Raw genomic sequence first — 16,688 nt, forward strand, 5'->3', positions numbered from 1 at the left:
TTTGAACCCCAGGAATTCTAGTTTTCTAATACAAATCTAGCAATCCAAAGAGTACTGGAAATCAGTCCTCTCCAGCCAAACTTAAAGCGGGGGTTCACCCTAAAAACGATTTTCTAACATTACATCCAGCTCACTCTCTACATTGACAGTATGCCGTTAGTTTTTTTTTTTTTGCTGTACATACCTCGTACAGCTATTTTCTTCCCCGGCTTCTGGGTAGGGCCTCCCGCGGGAGTGGGCGTTCCTATCCAGCAGGTGATTGACGTGATGACAAAAACGACCTCCACCCGTCGCATAAGGAGCGTCACGAGTTGCCGAAAGAAGCCGAACGGGGAGTCGGCGCTATACGGCGCCTGCGCACCGACGTTCGGCTTTCGGCCGAACGTCGGTGCGCAGGCGCCGTATAGCGCCGACTCGCCGTACATACCGAACGTTGCTGTACATACGAGGTATGTACAGCAAAAAAAAAAAAAAATAACGGCATACTGTCAATGTAGAGAGTGAGCTGGATGTAATGTTAGAAAATCGTTTTTAGGGTGAACCCCCACTTTAACCCGGGACACCTCACCCTGCATGAGTGAAAACCCCGAGTACTGAAATGTCTCTACAACTGAACCTCTTAAAAGGAACCACAACCCAAATATTAGGTAAATGTACCTGCCATCAAGGACACATTCTTGGGGTCCTGTACATATCCCCCACCCCTCTGCCCTGAAGCTGAAGTGTCAGCGACAATGTGAGACACCCTACAGTGTACCCTAAAGAGGGCATCTGCATTCTGGTGTTGTTTTCCTGGTCTGTGTTCAACTACAAATTTGAACTTTTGCAACACCAAAAGCCACTCTGACATTTGAGTGTTTATTCTGTCTCATCCAGGTCAATGGAGCATGGTCTGACACCAGCAAAATTTCCTACCCAGGAGAAAATATCGTAGTGAGTTCAGAGCACACATAATGGCCAGGCTCTCCCGCTCCACCACAGCATAATTTCCCTCGGCAGCTGTCAATTTTCTACTAAGAAAAACGATGAGGTGTTCCTCCCCATCGACCTCTTGGGACAGAACGGCGCCTAATGCCGCGTACACACGATTGGAAATTCTGAAAAGAAAAGTCCGATGTGAGCTTTTGGATGGAAATTCCGACCGTGAGTATGCTCCATCTGACTTTTGCTGTCGGAATTTCCGCCAACAAAAGATTGAGAGCAGGTTCTCTAGTTTTCCGTCTGAAAAAAATACTATCAGAAATTCTGATCATCTGTATGCAATTTCGACACACAAAAAAACATGCATGCTCAGAATCAAGTACGAGACGGAAGCGCTCGGTCTGGTAAAACATAATGGAGATATCACATTCGTCACTTCGTTTTAATGCAGCGTATTCTTTCTTTTCTTCTTTATAATGCTAGAATAATGAAGTTGTTTTGCTGCTGATATTCACACAGTGTTCTGACAAACTTATTTTTGTATTATTTCTCATGATCTCATGAATGATCTTTTTATTTTTTAAAGCCAGATATCCATAATAATGTTTAGAATTATTTTTTAAAGTCATATTTTTTCATTTTAATCAAGATCTCTTGTTTTTTTGATTATTTTAAAATTATTAGTGATCTCCATAATTGTTTAATTTTTGTGTGTCAAGTTACCACAACAACATTATTACCTTGTATTTTTTAACCTTAAGGAGGTTGGTTGGTGTCCCTTGTTAATTTGACATTGTATTTTTGAAATGTACCTGCCTACTCACAAACAAACTGTCCTTTTTGAAGAAAAACACATAGGCAAGTATTTGCAGAAAAAAATATCAATTTATTTTGGCTCATAACAAAATAAAGAGTAAGGCAACGATGTAGAAACTGCTGGAAATTGTGAAGCCTTTGGACCCCAGGGCAGACATCAACTATTTGCAAACCAAAATTGTTAGCCTGAGAATTCCATATAATAGGGAGCACAATCTGGTTCAGAGATCAGGAACAGCAGCAGATAACATATACAGTCATGGCCGAAATTTTGGGCACCCCAGAACTTTTCTTTTAGAAAATCAAGTATTTCTCACAGAAAAGTATTGCAGTAAAACATGTTTTGCTATACACACACACACACACACACAAATGTATTCCCTTTGTGTGTATTAGAACAAAACAAAAAAAGGGAGGAAAAAAAGCAAATTGGACATAATGTCACACAAAACTCCAAAAATGGGCTGGTCAAAATTCTTGGCACCCTTAACTTAATATTTGGTTGCACACCCTTTGGAAACAATACCTGAAATCAGTCGCTTCCTATAACCATCAATAAGCTTCTTACACCTCTCACCCGGAATTTTGGACCACTCTTCCTTTGCAAACTGCTCCAGGTCTCTCTTATTGGAAGGGCGCCTTTTCCCCAACAGCAATTTTAAGATCTCTCCACAGGTGTTCAATGGGATTTGGATCTGGACTTATTGCTGGCCACTTTAGAACTCTCCAGCGCTTTGTTGCCATCCATTTCTGGGTGCTTTTAGACGTATGTTTGGGGTCATTGTCCTGCTGGAAGACCCAAGATCTCGGACGCAAACCCAGCTTTCTGACACTGGGCTCTACAGTGCGACCCAAAATCATTTGGTAATCCTCAGATTTCATGATGCCTTGCACACTTTCAAGGCACCCAGTGCCAGAGGCAGCAAAACAACCCCAAAACATCATTGAACCTCCACCATATTTCACTGTAGGTACCATGTTCTTTTCTTTGTAGGCCTCATTTCGTTTTCGGTAAACAGTAGAATGATGTGCTTTACCAAAAAGCTCTATCTTGGTCTCATCTGTCCACAAGACGTTTTCCCAAGAAGGATTTTGGCTTACTCAAGTACATTTTGGCAAACTGTACTCTTTGCTTTTTTATGTCTCTGTGTCAGCAGTGGGGTCCTCCTGGGTCTCCTGCTATAGCGTTTCATTTCATTTAAATGTCGATGGATAGTTCGCGCTGACACTGATGCTCCCTGAGCCTACAGGACAGCTTGAATTTCTTTGGAACTTGTTTGGGGCTGCTTATCCACCATTCTTCTCCATTTTTCTCTTCCGTCCATGCCCAGAGAGATTAGCTACAGTGCCATGGGTTGCAAACTTCTTGGTAATGTTGAGCACCGTGGACAAAGGCAAATATAGATCTCTGGAGATGGACTTGTAATCTTGAGATTGTTAATATTTTTCCACAATTTTGGTTCTCAAGTCCTTAGACAGTTCTCTTCTCCTCTTTCTGTTGTCCATGCTTAGTGTGGCACACACAGACACACAATGCACAGACTAAGTGAATATTGCCCACACCTGTTACTTGCCCCAGTTGAGTTTAAAGGAGCATCACATGCTTGAAACAATCTTATGTATCCACAATTTTGAAAGGGTGCCAAGTATTTTGACCAGCCCATTTTTGGAGTTTTGTGTGACATTGTGTCCAATTTGCTTTTTTCCCTCCCTTTTTTTGTTTTGTTCCAATACACACAAAGGGAACAAACGTGAATAGCAAAACATGTGTTACTGTAATACTTTTCTGTGAGAAATACTTGATTTTCTGGAAAAATTTCAGGGGTGCCAACAATTTCGGCCATGACTGTATGTCCCCAGTCTGTGGTACTACAACAGCCTGCGTCTTCTGTCAGACCAGAATGAACCCAGGCCATCACTTTATTGTCTTCCCTCCACGCTTCCTTCCAGGCTGTGGCTGTGAGGTGGAGTTGTGGCAAGAGGGGGAGGATGGGCGAGGTCACATAAGTGGGAGGAAGAGGAGGAGGAGGAGGAAGAGGATGAGGATGGGCGAGGTCACATAAGTGGGTTGTTGCTGTCAGTTCGCCCCTCACCCCCTTATTAAGGGCCATAAAAATAATTTTCTCACAAAAGAGGCGTTGGCCCTCCTCCATTTTCTGCATTTTAGCAGCTACCAAGCAGCCATAGGACTCTTCAACTTTGGGGGGGGGTTCATGGTGGAGACACAGCAGGTGAATGATAATAGCGGTAATAAGGAGCAAAGCCCAGAGCCAGAAATGTCCCGATCCAGGAGGAGATATAAGTCCTCAAATATGTCCTTTGTAGAGATGGCGGACATCTTGAAGAGGACTGACTATGATGGGAAGTATGGGCTGTACCCCAACCCAAATGTGAGAAAGGCCAAGATCATGTCTAAAGTTGTGAGAAATCTGCACAGGAATTTTGGGGTACAATGAACCAAGGAGCAATTGAGGAAACGCTGGTCAGATCTGAAATTGAGGGAGCACGATCAGTACAGAAGAATTAGGAAAATGCTTCTAAAAAGTATTTGTCCTGTGTTCCTATTACTTGCATGTTGCTCCATGTGCTTTTCTTTACTGTTGGACAGTTTAAAATTGCAACTTTCATGTTCGTGGGCACAGTAATCGGTCGTGGTAAACACAGTTTGCCCATTAAATACCATGTTTTTGGTAGATACAGGTTAACTACATTTGGTCATGCCTATTTGTATTAAAAAAAGTTTAGTATATTGTTGTCTAGATGTGTTTGTAACTAGAATGAAATGCAAACTTGATTCAGTGTAAAGGAGAGGACACTCAGCAGCTGTTTACACATCTGGACTCTGGAGCACTAGTGTGGGACACCAGAACAATCTTTTTAGGGTGTGCAACACAGGTGCTCCAGTGGATACTTGGAGTGTCTCCGTGTGTGAAACTTGTGCCAAAAAGGTAAGTATTGCAGCTTTGGTAAGGTAAAAAAAAAACATGTCTTCAGCTTGGAACTCTGCCAAAACAGACAATTTTACCACACTTCCAAGCAAAGTTTCATATTCCTATTTCTGGCCTCAAATATCTGTGTGCTAAGTATACCTTTTGTTTCATTCTCATAGGGGAGAAAATAATCTGGAAATATAAGGACACTAGGAACCCCACACCTCATGAAGAAGGGGAAATCAGCACACCACAACCTGAGGATGTGGAGGGAGGAGAGATGGAAGAAGTGGAAGAAATAGTGACCACAACAGGTCAGTGTCTGTCACCACAGCTTCAGGTAATAGATGCGTGCCTGCATATTTATAATACAAGGTGTGTTTTTTATTTTATATTAGGCGATATGGATGAAGAATCTCGTTTCACCAGTGCAAGTGCACAAATTCTCATCCAGGACATAATGGTGTGCAATCGGGATTTAGACCTGATCAAGCAATAGATCAATGATGTTGAACAAAAAAATGAAGAACAGGATTGATGTTTTAGGCAGAATTTAAATCACACAAAAATTCAACTTTTTTGTTAATTTTTTTTCTCCACATTTTAAAAGCCACATTTTGAAGATACACAGTGTGTCAACATGTGCTATCTGCCATCACGGGTGATCTATGTCCGCGTTTTATGGGTGCAACCCCTTCTTCACAACTCAAGTAGGTGAGAGGAAGGGATTGCACCCCCAAAACTCGTCCATTGATCCCCTATGATGGGAGATAACACATGTTGACATTAGGCATGGGATCAGGCGGGAAATACCCATTTTGACTCACAATTTGTGTGCATCTTCAAAATGTGGCTTTTACAGGGGGTGACATCAACCCATCTGATGAAGGCAAGATCAACACATTTTTGACGTACTATAATGTCTGATATTGCCTTCACTTTTTGTACATTAAACTTTGTATGTTCCTGAGTTGTGTATGTAATGGTTTGAAACATGGCCGATTATGCAAAAAAATTGTAAATGTAAAACTTTATTAAACATGTGCACGGAGTAAAACAAATTCTAATCAACAATGTGTGGCTTCTTCTTTCAATGCTCAATACCAGTTTTTGTATTAAGTTGGTGCTTACAGTGACCATGGGTGTTATTTACTAAAGGAAAAACCACTTGGCACTACAAGTGCACTAGGAGAAACTAGGAGACAGCTAAAAGAAACACAAGCAGTAAATAAAATTCAAGATTTTTTCAGATCAAATTTTTTATTTATTTTTTAAATATTCAGAAATGAGCTGGCATATCAATGGCCCCCCTATCCGTAAAATAGTCCAAATATTTTTCCCCGACTTCGCGGGTGCTTTGGGGGGGGGGGGGGGGGGTTGGGATTAGCCAGGACGGCCAACTTCCAGGGCCATCAAATAGTTTTGGTCTGGAATTCTGGCCCTACTGAGGCCACATAATTTGGAACATTTTTGCGTAAATAGTTATGGAGTATGCAGCAGGATAGAACTACGTGATTTAGTTTATATTCCGCCATATTTATAGCTGTAAGGAATAGGCGGAACCGGCTGGCCATTATGCCAAATGCATTCTCCATCACTCTTCTGGCTCTAGCCAGCCGGTAAATAAAAACCCTCTGCTCCGGGGTGAGGGTCCTCATGGGGAATGGCCTCATCAGGTGTTCCCCCAGCCCAAATGCTTCATCTGCCATGAACACAAATGGCAGTCCAGCCACATTATCCTCAGCAGGTGGAAATTCCAAGCCACCACTCTGGAAACGTCTGTGAAACTCTGTCTAGTCGAAGACTCCACCATCCGACATCCGGCCATTCTTCCCCAAGTCCACATATAAAAACTCATATGTCACCGACACCACCTCCATCATCACAATACTATTAAACCCCTTATAGTTAAAATAGTATGACCCCAAGTGGGGGGGTGGGACGATGTGGATGTGTTTCCCATTGACTGCCCCTCCGCAGTTGGGAAAGGCCCACCACTCGGCAAATTGGGAAGCCACAATCTGCCATTCCTGTGGCGTTGAAGGAAACTGTGGAGTCAAGCAAGAAAAAAAATAGTACTTTTGCACATAACATTGCAAGCAGATTAGACACAAACATTCTTGGCCAACATCAGTATAACATTTATTTTAAGGCGTATTTAAAGACAAAAATATAAGGTCCACTTATCAGATTCCTCACAAGCTCTGATGACCCATTGTACATTTTTTCGGGTGGGTGGGGGTTGCAAATGAGTTTGGGACCCCCAAAAAAAGCCTCTGGCACTCTGCCTGAATTTAATGAGATCAATAAAATTTGTATACATTTTTTTAGGGGGTGTTTAGGGTAAAGCACTACAATGGAGCTGACAAAATACAAAAATACATTGTTAACCACTTAAGCCCCGGACCATTTTGTTGCTAAATGCCCAGGCCAGGTTTTGCGATTCGGCACTGCGTCGCTTTAACAGACAATTGCGCGGTCGTGCGACGTGGCTCCCAAACAAAATTGGCGTCCTTTTTTCCCCACAAATAGAGCTTTCTTTTGGTGGTATTTGATCACCTCTGCGGTTTTTATTTTCTGCGCTATAAACAAAAATAGAGCGACAATTTTGAAAAAAATTCAATATTTTTTACTTTTTGCTATAATAAATATCCCCCAAAAACATATATAAAAAAATGTTTTCCTCAGTTTAGGCCGATACGTATTCTTCTACCTATTTTTGGTAAAAAAAAAATCGCAATAAGCGTTTATCAATTGGTTTGCGCAAAATTTATAGCGTTTACAAAATAGGGGATAGTTTTATAACATTTTTATTAATTATTTTTTTTTTTACTACTAATGGCGGCGATCAGCGATTTTTTTCGTGACTGCGACATTGTGGCGGACACTTCGGACAATTTTGACACATTTTTGGGACCATTGTCATTTTCACAGCAAAAAATGCATTTAAATTGCATTGTTTGTTGTGAAAATGACAGTTGCAGTTTGGGAGTTAACCACAGGGGGCGCTGTAGGAGTTAGGGTTCACCTAGTGTGTGTTTACAACTGTAGGGGGGTGTGGCTGTAGGACTGACGTCATCGATTGAGTCTCCCTATAAAAGGGATCACTCGATCGATGCAGCCGCCACAGTGAAGCACGGGGAAGCCGTGTTTACATACGGCTCTCCCCGTTCTTCAGCTCCGGGGAGCGATCGCGACGGAGCGGCTATAAACGAATAGCCGCGCCGTCGTCCCAGATCGCTCCCCGCGGGAATCCGACCGCCGCATGTAGGGGGGGGGGGGGGGGGGTCCCGATCGGACCCCCGACCCGCGGAAAGGCGGGGACGTACCTGTACGCCCATCTGCCTGTACGTGCCATTCTGTGGACATACATATACATGCGGCGGTCGGCAAGTGGTTAAGTGATTAGGCTAGGTGTGTATGGGCCCAGGATAGCATGCTGGGGAGGTTAGTGAAGGCAAATATGCATGTAGGCCAAAAAATGAGCATCAAAAGCTTACAGCATGCATGGAGACAAAGGGGACATTCACAGCATATTACAATCAAGGTAATTAGGGAATGATGAAAGAAATACAATACATTAGCAAACATTAAATACATAGAATGTGATGTTAAAGGAGAAAACTTAATATAGTCCTTCTGCAGGACTTGTATGATGGCAGAACAGGCCTCTGGAATAATGATCCCCAGAGCCTGGGTGGAGATGCCGGTCGTGAATTTGAGGTCCTGCAGACTTCTCCCTGTCGCCAAGTAGCGCAACATGGTGACTAGCCTTTGCTCAGGAGTGATGGCTTGCCTCATGCAGGTGTTCTGCTTAGTAATAAGAGGACAGCAAAGCCAACAGACGGTGAAAAATGGGGTCCATCATCCGGAAAAAAATCCTAAAATCATCAGGATTATTCTCATGACAGAATTGGTCACGCTGGAGCAACCAATTCTTCTTCCATGAACTCCTCCCCACCCTGTTCATAGACTGGGCTTGGGTCAAAGTAAGTACCTCAACACAAAGCCCCCACACAGCACGAACTCTACGAGTACGTAGCTGCAACATGGCTAGAAAACGGTCAGCTGGTCAGAACGAACTAACAGAACGCACTGAAGAACAGGAAGGCCTGTGAAGACACAAAACACTCCAGCACTCAATGGGCAGGAAGAGCAGGCAGTTTCATAGCAGGTGTAAAAGATGAACACATTTATTCAAACTTAAATGGAAATATGAACCAGTCCTGAATAAAAACATATATATGGTATAAAAACCTGATATAAACATGGTAAGTATGTGAAGTCACCTAAGATCCACTGTGCAACCAGGAACTGACAGTCCTGTTCAGGTAAAAACTCCTGCATCAAGGGAGAGAGATGGTGAAGGGGAAACCCCATCCCGCGTGTGCAGTAACGTCAGTCCAACTGAGACACTGAAGCGGGGGAGGAGTAGGGAGCCGCAAAGTAGCGCTGCTGTAATGAATAAACCATAGGTCTCTCTTCCACACAAGGGCACTTCCCCAGCTGATTGCTAGAATGGAAATAAATGGAACATTCACACGCTGTAGGAAATCCAAGCTGGGCGGACCTACTGGAACGGCTGTCGCTCTACCAAAGTTGCTAAATCAGTAAAGATGGTGGCAGATGGTACCAGGTGTGTCACAAGCAGTCCTGGGTTGCCTTGACAATGCGTTTCATGCGCATTCGCTTTGTCAGAGTCAAGGAGTGAGGCACCCAGGGGATTTAAATAATAAAAAGGGCGGCAAATTAAGCCAACAAGGGGGCCGGGTAATTCACATGTTCTTGTTAACCCCTTGTTGCGTGGTGGATATACAAGTATTGAACAAAGTGTATATACATAATTCATCCTATTTCTATATGCCATACAAAAAAGTCACTAAACATAATAAACAAAAATTATAATGAACACAAAATCTATATATATATAAAAATCAGTAAACATTATATTATATATATATATATATATATATATATATATATATATATATATATATATATAAATATATTTTTTTATATCTACATTTTTAACTGATTTTTATATAATGTTTATAGATTTTTTTTATGTTTACTGATTTTTATATATAATTTTTATTATGTTTAGTGACTTGTTTGTATGGCATGTAGAAATAGGATGAATTCCTATTCCTTTAACCACTTAAGGACCCCTTCACGCCGATATACGTTGGCAGAATGGCACGGCTGGGCACATCCACGTACCTGTACATGGCCCTTTAAGCCCAGCCGTGAAGTCGCGCGCCGCCGGCGCGAGCACGCGACACAGTCCGAAGCTCCGTGACCACGGACGCGGAACTCGATTGCCGCCTGTGTCCCGTGATCGGTCCTCCGGAGCTGAAGAACGGGGAGAGGTGTGTGTAAACACACCTTCCTTGTTCTTCGTTGTGGCAGTGTCATTGATCGTGTGTTCCCTGTTATAGAGAAACACGATCAATGACGTCATACGTCCAGCCCCGCCCCCCTACAGTTAGAAACACATATGAGGTAACTCTTAACCCCTTCAGCGCCCCCTAGTGGTTAACTCCCAAACTGCAATTGTAATTTTCACAGTAAATAATGCATTTTTATAGCATTTTTTGCTGTGAAAATGACAATGGTCCCAAAAAGGTGTCAAAATTGTCCGATGTGTCCACCATAATGTCGCGGTCACGTAAAAAAATCGCTGATCGCCGCCATTAGTAGTAAAAAAAAAAAAATATTAATAGAAATGCAATAAAACTATCTCCTATTTTATAAACGCTATAAATTTTGCGCAAACCAATCGATAAACGCTTATTGCGATTTTTTTTACCAAAAATAGGTAGAAGAATACGTATCGGCCTAAACTGAGAAAAAAAATTGTTTTTATATCTTTTTGGGGGGATATTTATTATAGCTAAAAGTAAAAAATATAGATTTTTTTTCAAAATTGTCGCTCTATTTTCGTTTATAGCACAAAAAATAAAAACCGCAGAGGTGATCAAATACCACCAAAATAAATCTCTATTTGTGGGGAAAAAAGGACGCCAATTTTGTTTGGGAGCCACATCGCACGACCGCGCAATTGTCAGTTAAAGCAATGCAGTGCGGAATCGCAAAAACTGGCCAGGTCCTTTACCTGCATAAAGGTCCGGGTCTTAAGTGGTTAAATGCTAACTTCAGCTTCCAAATGGCTTTTGCAGCTACACTCTGCCCGCATCCTCCACCAAATGTGATTGGGGTAGCTCTGGAATGACCACCAGCCAGTTTGGTAAACGCAAAACAGTTAATTTATTTGAATTAAAGATAGACGAAAAGACAGTTTACTTCAGCCAAAGTCAATAAACAGTCCAAATACTGGTATCACAAAACTGGACTGCAGGCTTACTGCCAATTTTCAGTCCCATACAGGGGTTAGATAAAACTGTTAGTAGTGATCTTGCGCTAAAGAAATAAAATTAAATATACAAAAACGTGCAAACTGCAAGAAAGTGACTACGTGCTGTGCATAGATTACAATAAAAACATAAGTGATACAAAAATGTAGACCAATAAGAAAATCAGCAAACAAATGGTCAACAAATGTATACAGCATGAATATGTGATCAATAATCCCACAATACACCAAATCGCAGAAAAAGTGCAAAGTGACAAATCGTGCAAAAAATGCACAAAAAACTAAAATAGTTTGTGACTAAATATGAAAAATGGTTCAAAATAACAATGTAAAAAAAGGAAATTGAATGAAAATGTGATTAAGTTCTGTGTCGTCCCGTGCAGGGAGGTGATGGGGACAAACAAAGTCAAAGGCTTCTCCATAGTTAGGGTGCCCGGCAGGCCACACGGGTGGGGGTTAGCAGCCCACATCTCAGTTTGTCTGAGACCTCAAACTTGCCACATAGCTTGTGGGTCTTTCTTCCACTCATTTCCCTGACACAGGTGCTGATTTCTCTCTGCTGCCTTTTCAAGCCTCTCTCACCTGGGACTTAACCAATTCAGGACCAAAGTCCTGATAGTCAGGGTTTGGAGGCTTTTCTCATCCAAGTCTCTTTGAACCTCTGAAATCCCGGGTCCCTAATACAAATTTAGCGATCCAGAGAGTACTGGAAATCAGTCTTCTCCAGTCAAACATAACCCGGGACACCTCACCCTGCATAGTGCCTGTTCTGTTCTCGCTACATGTTTGCCCCTGGCGTATATGTAGCTCAACATACAGCTTAAACCTTGCATCCTAAATAACCAGACTGTCTGTAACTTTGGATCTTTATTACGACGAACAGGTGGTGGCCATATAAGATGCGTATGAATAATGGTGAAACTAGAGATAAACAAATAAATGAACATATAAGAATTATATGAACACAAACAAATGTATACTAGGCATATAGATAAAAAGTCTTTATCATACCAGCGATGCTGTCCCAGGAGGATCAGGACTTAGGAAACATGTGGTGCAGGCTTAGCTGACTCCAGGGACTGTCCAGTGGGAAAGAGATGAAAGAGTAGTGATAGGAAGTGAAGACAATTTTCAGTAACACAACAGGAAATGTACATTACCATAGAACTTGCCCATCAACAGTCCTTTGTTAAGAGTGACATCTAGTGGACAATATTCGAATTACAAGTCCAGAAGATATTACAGTATTTCCTTGTAGGCCAAAGACATGACAGTGCCACCATGTCTCTACATCTGTTACCCTTAAATGGACAACAACCCAAACATCAGGGAACTGTACCTGCCATCCAGGACACATTCCCGTCCTGTACAGCATCTGCGTGAGCATAAATCCTTTTTTGATGCTGGGTTTGTTTGTTTCCCTGATTAGACACCTAACAACTATGCATCCACTTGTTCCTGATGTTCACCTGCTCAGCAGTGAATCTGCCCACTGAGCAGGTGGATGGCTGGTCCGTGTCCACTTATGCAGAGTGGAGACAGCTTGCTCTCCTCTATAGGCGGTCAGACGTAAACAGACCACCTGTCTGTTTAAACCTGACTGCCATCCAATCCGCCAGACGGACAGGATCAGATGCATTTCTTTAGCACTGATCACTGTATGTGTGTCACTGGTCCCAAAAACCTTTCACTTAGTGTCCAATTTGTCCACCGCAATGTTGCGGTCCCACTAAAAATCGTTGATCGCCACCATTACTATTAAAAATAAATAAGAAGTCCCTAAATCTTTCCCAAACGTGAAATTTGACAGTTAGCAATCCCAGCCTTTCATGAATGTAACTGTTTTTTTTAAACCATTCCACTTTAGGCCTCTTTCACGCGGAGCGGAACGTTTTTGTGTCCGCTCCGTGTGTGTCCGTCGGCTCAGCGGGGATCATCCGTAATCCCCGCTGAGCTGTCGGCGGACAGGGCGGTCCCCGCACACTGTGCAGAGACCGCCCTGTCTTTCCTTCACTCTCCCCTATGGGGAATCGGATGAAGACGGACCGTCTGTCCGTCTTCATCCGATCCGTTCCGCCGGACGGAAGAAAAATAGGGTTTTCTTCCGTCCGAAAAACTGGATCCTGGCGGACGCGGATGGTTGCGGACGTTAGCGGATGCTCCATCCGCTAACAGACGCGATCCCATAGGGACGAACTTGTAATAAACGGACGAACGGTCCGCCAATGTGAAAGGGGCCTTATGATTTACTTCTGTTCAGGGGCTCTGGGCTTCAACAAAATGGCAGCCTCCAGTAAGAAGAAACAGGAGCAATGCTGGAGGCAATTTACAGCGCACACTAATTTTTTTAACAATTATTAATGTGGAATTTGTATGTTCCTTGCTAAAGAACATTATTTTTTTTTATCAAGTTGTTATGGATAAATTCTGGTTTAAGCTGCAATAGACAGCGGATGGGGATGTTTACATGTCGTGGCTGCGATGCTTCGTGCCTGCAGCAAAGTTGGCCCAACTTACAGAGATTGCCGGGGGGCAAGCCTGCCAAGCACTACACGTTCAAGTCAATCAGGGAGCGATGCAAACACCCTAAAGGTTTGTCAGCAGAAATAGGGTTAAAATAGCAGGTGAGGAGGCATTGCATCGCTTCCTTACCACCTGGCAGTAGCCTCCATAGAGTAAACTGAGCATGGATCGGGCTCTGAGCAGGCAGATGACAGGTCAGTGTCCACAATACTATGCAGAACAGACATTGACACAGCCTGCTGTTCTCTATGTCAATTTCCATCTGACTGTCATCCGATCAGATCGGATGGTGGCTAGTGTCCGTTGGTCCATAGGGAACAATGGGTGGTTCGATCAGGTCTGCCTAAAAATTGGACAGGCGTATCTGATTGGTCCACTGGTGTGAAAGGGGCCTTAGAGGCATGTCTTAGAGCCGGTTCACACTGCGGCGGCACGACTTCGGGGGCGACTTTGCAAGTTGTCCTGAAGACGACTTAAAGGGTCACTAAAGGAAATTTTTTTTTTAGCTAAATAGATTCCTTTATCTTACTGCAGTCCTGGTTTCATTTTCTCATTGTTAATTTTTGCTCTGATGTTGCTGTAATCCTTCTCTGTTCTGAACAGTCTTTCTTGATGAAAAAAGTCATGGGAGCTTTCTCTCTGTGGTCACTAATCAAGGAGGTGTGATTACTGTGTGTCTAAAACCCCTCAACACCAATCAGTTTCGTTTTCCAAACCATCACTGCCCTGTATTGGCTCTTTGTCTCTGTACATCACAGAAGCATGAAACAGCATGCAAAAACGAAACTGAAACTACAGGTACATTATATGATTGATTTGTATCTATTTGTATTCATTTTTAAAAGGAATCAGTTAACTATTATGTCTCTATACCCTGTAAACAGTCATTTCAGCAAAACAATTTTTTTCCTTAACAACTCCTTTAAGAGGCGATTAGCAAAATGACTTCTGTATAGAAGTCAATGCAAGTCGCCCCCAAAGTCGTACAAGAACCTTTTTCTAAGTCGGAGTGACTTACGTCGCTCCTATTAGAATGGTTCTATTGCATAGAATGGGATGCGACTCGGCAGGCGGCTGAGCCACCTGACGAGTCGCCCCAGTGTGAACCAGCTCTAAATTTACCCTTAGGGCTCTTTCACACGTCCGTTCCGTTCGTCCGTTTTTTGGACGTCCGTTAACGGACCGCAATGCTTCCCTATGGGCTAGCGTCCGTTAGCGGATGAGCATCCGCTAACGTCCGTTAGCATCCGTCTGCGTTCAGTTCCGTTTTTTTGGACGGAAGAAAACCCTATTTTTCTTCCGTCTAAAAAACGGAACGGACGAAAAACGGATGTTAACGGATGATCCGTTTATCATCTGTTCCGCTAACATCCGTTTTTCTATGTAAAAAGCCCCCCAAAAAAAAAAAAAAAAAACGGATGAAAAAACTGATGCAAAAACTGACGAAAAACTGACGAAAAACTGATGGAAAAACGGATCAACTGATGAAAAAAAAACTGATCTGAAAAACTGAATGGACGTGTGAAAGAGCCCTTACAATTTCTTGTTTTGAAACAAAAATTGTTTATATTAACCACTTAAGACCCCGGACCAAAATGCAGCTAAACTACCCGGCCAGGTTTTGTGATTCGGCACTGCGTCGCTTTAACAGACAATTGCGCGGTCGTGCGACGTGGCTCCCAAACAAAATTGGCGTCCTTTTTTTCCCACAAATAGAGCTTTCTTTTGGTGGTATTTGATCACCTCTGCGGTTTTTATTTTTTGCGCTATAAACAAAAATAGAGCGACAATTTTGAAAAAAATTCAATATTTTTTACTTGTTGCTATAATAAATATCCCCCAAAAATATATAAAAAAAAAATGTTTTCCTCAGTTTACGCTGATACGTATTCTTCTACCTATTTTTGGTAAAAAAAATCGCAATAAGCGTTTATCGGTTGGTTTGCGCAAAATGTATAGCGTTGACAACATAGGGGATAGTTTTATTGCATTTTTATTAATTTTTTTTTTTTACTACTTATGGCGGCGATCAGCGTTTTTTTTCGTAACTGCGACATTATGGCGGACACTACGGACAATTTTGATACATTTTTGGGACCATAAAAAATGCTATAAAAATGCATTGTTTATTGTGAAAATGACAGTTGCAGTTTGGGAGTTAACCACTAGGGGGCGCTGAAGGGGTTATGTGTGACCTCATGTGTGTTTACAACTGTAGGGGGGTGTGGCTGTAGGTGTGACGTCATCTATTGTGTATCCCTATAAAAGGGATCACACGATCGATGACGCCGCCACAGTGAAGAACGGGGAAGCCATGTTTACACACAGCTCTCCCCGTTCTTCAGCTCCGGGGACCGATCGCCGGACTCCGGCGGCGATCGGGTCCGCAGGTCCCGCAGCTTCGGATCGGGTCGCGCGACCCACGGCTGGACAATAGCACAGCACGTACCTGTACATGCATGTGCCCAGCCGTGCCATTATGCCGACGTATATGTGCAGGAGGCGGTCCTTAAGTGGTTAAAGAGGAACTGCAGTCTGCTCACATCATTTGTAATAAAAAACATCTTTGCCATTCTGAAGCTTCCCTCCAACCACTTTGCATATTATTTTATATATACTGTGATTCTGTACTTGCCAAATTTGCTGCAGAAATCTCCCTCCACTGAGTCTGGCTGCAACCATTTAAACTGTGGTCAGCTGAAGCTGCTGCCTGTTTACTTCCTGGATTTACACAGAGGCACATCTCCAGCTCTGTAGCTCTCATTAGCCCTCTTATGACCTCATGCCCCCTCCCTTCCTGGCAAACTCTCATGAGAGTGTGAGAGAGGAGCTGTGCATGATGTCATAGGCCTAGACTAATGACCATACAAGAAACAGGAAGTGGGCTGTATAAGGTAATTTACTGGCAGAAAAGTGGAAATATTTACTTTGGCCAATTTCCTCTAACTTCCTGTAGTGCCTCTGAGACAGGAAGTGAACTAAAATGTCCTAAATGATACACATGCAGCTTACAATACTTATTATAAAACTAACATGACAAAGTTTAGTCTCTAGCTTCACTTGAACTGCTTCCCTCTAAATTCAGCTCGCCTCCAAAGACACTTTTCTCCTCCTGATCAGACAGA

This window comes from Rana temporaria, chromosome 3 (assembly GCF_905171775.1).
Source record: "Rana temporaria chromosome 3, aRanTem1.1, whole genome shotgun sequence".
Taxonomy (NCBI): domain Eukaryota; kingdom Metazoa; phylum Chordata; class Amphibia; order Anura; family Ranidae; genus Rana; species Rana temporaria.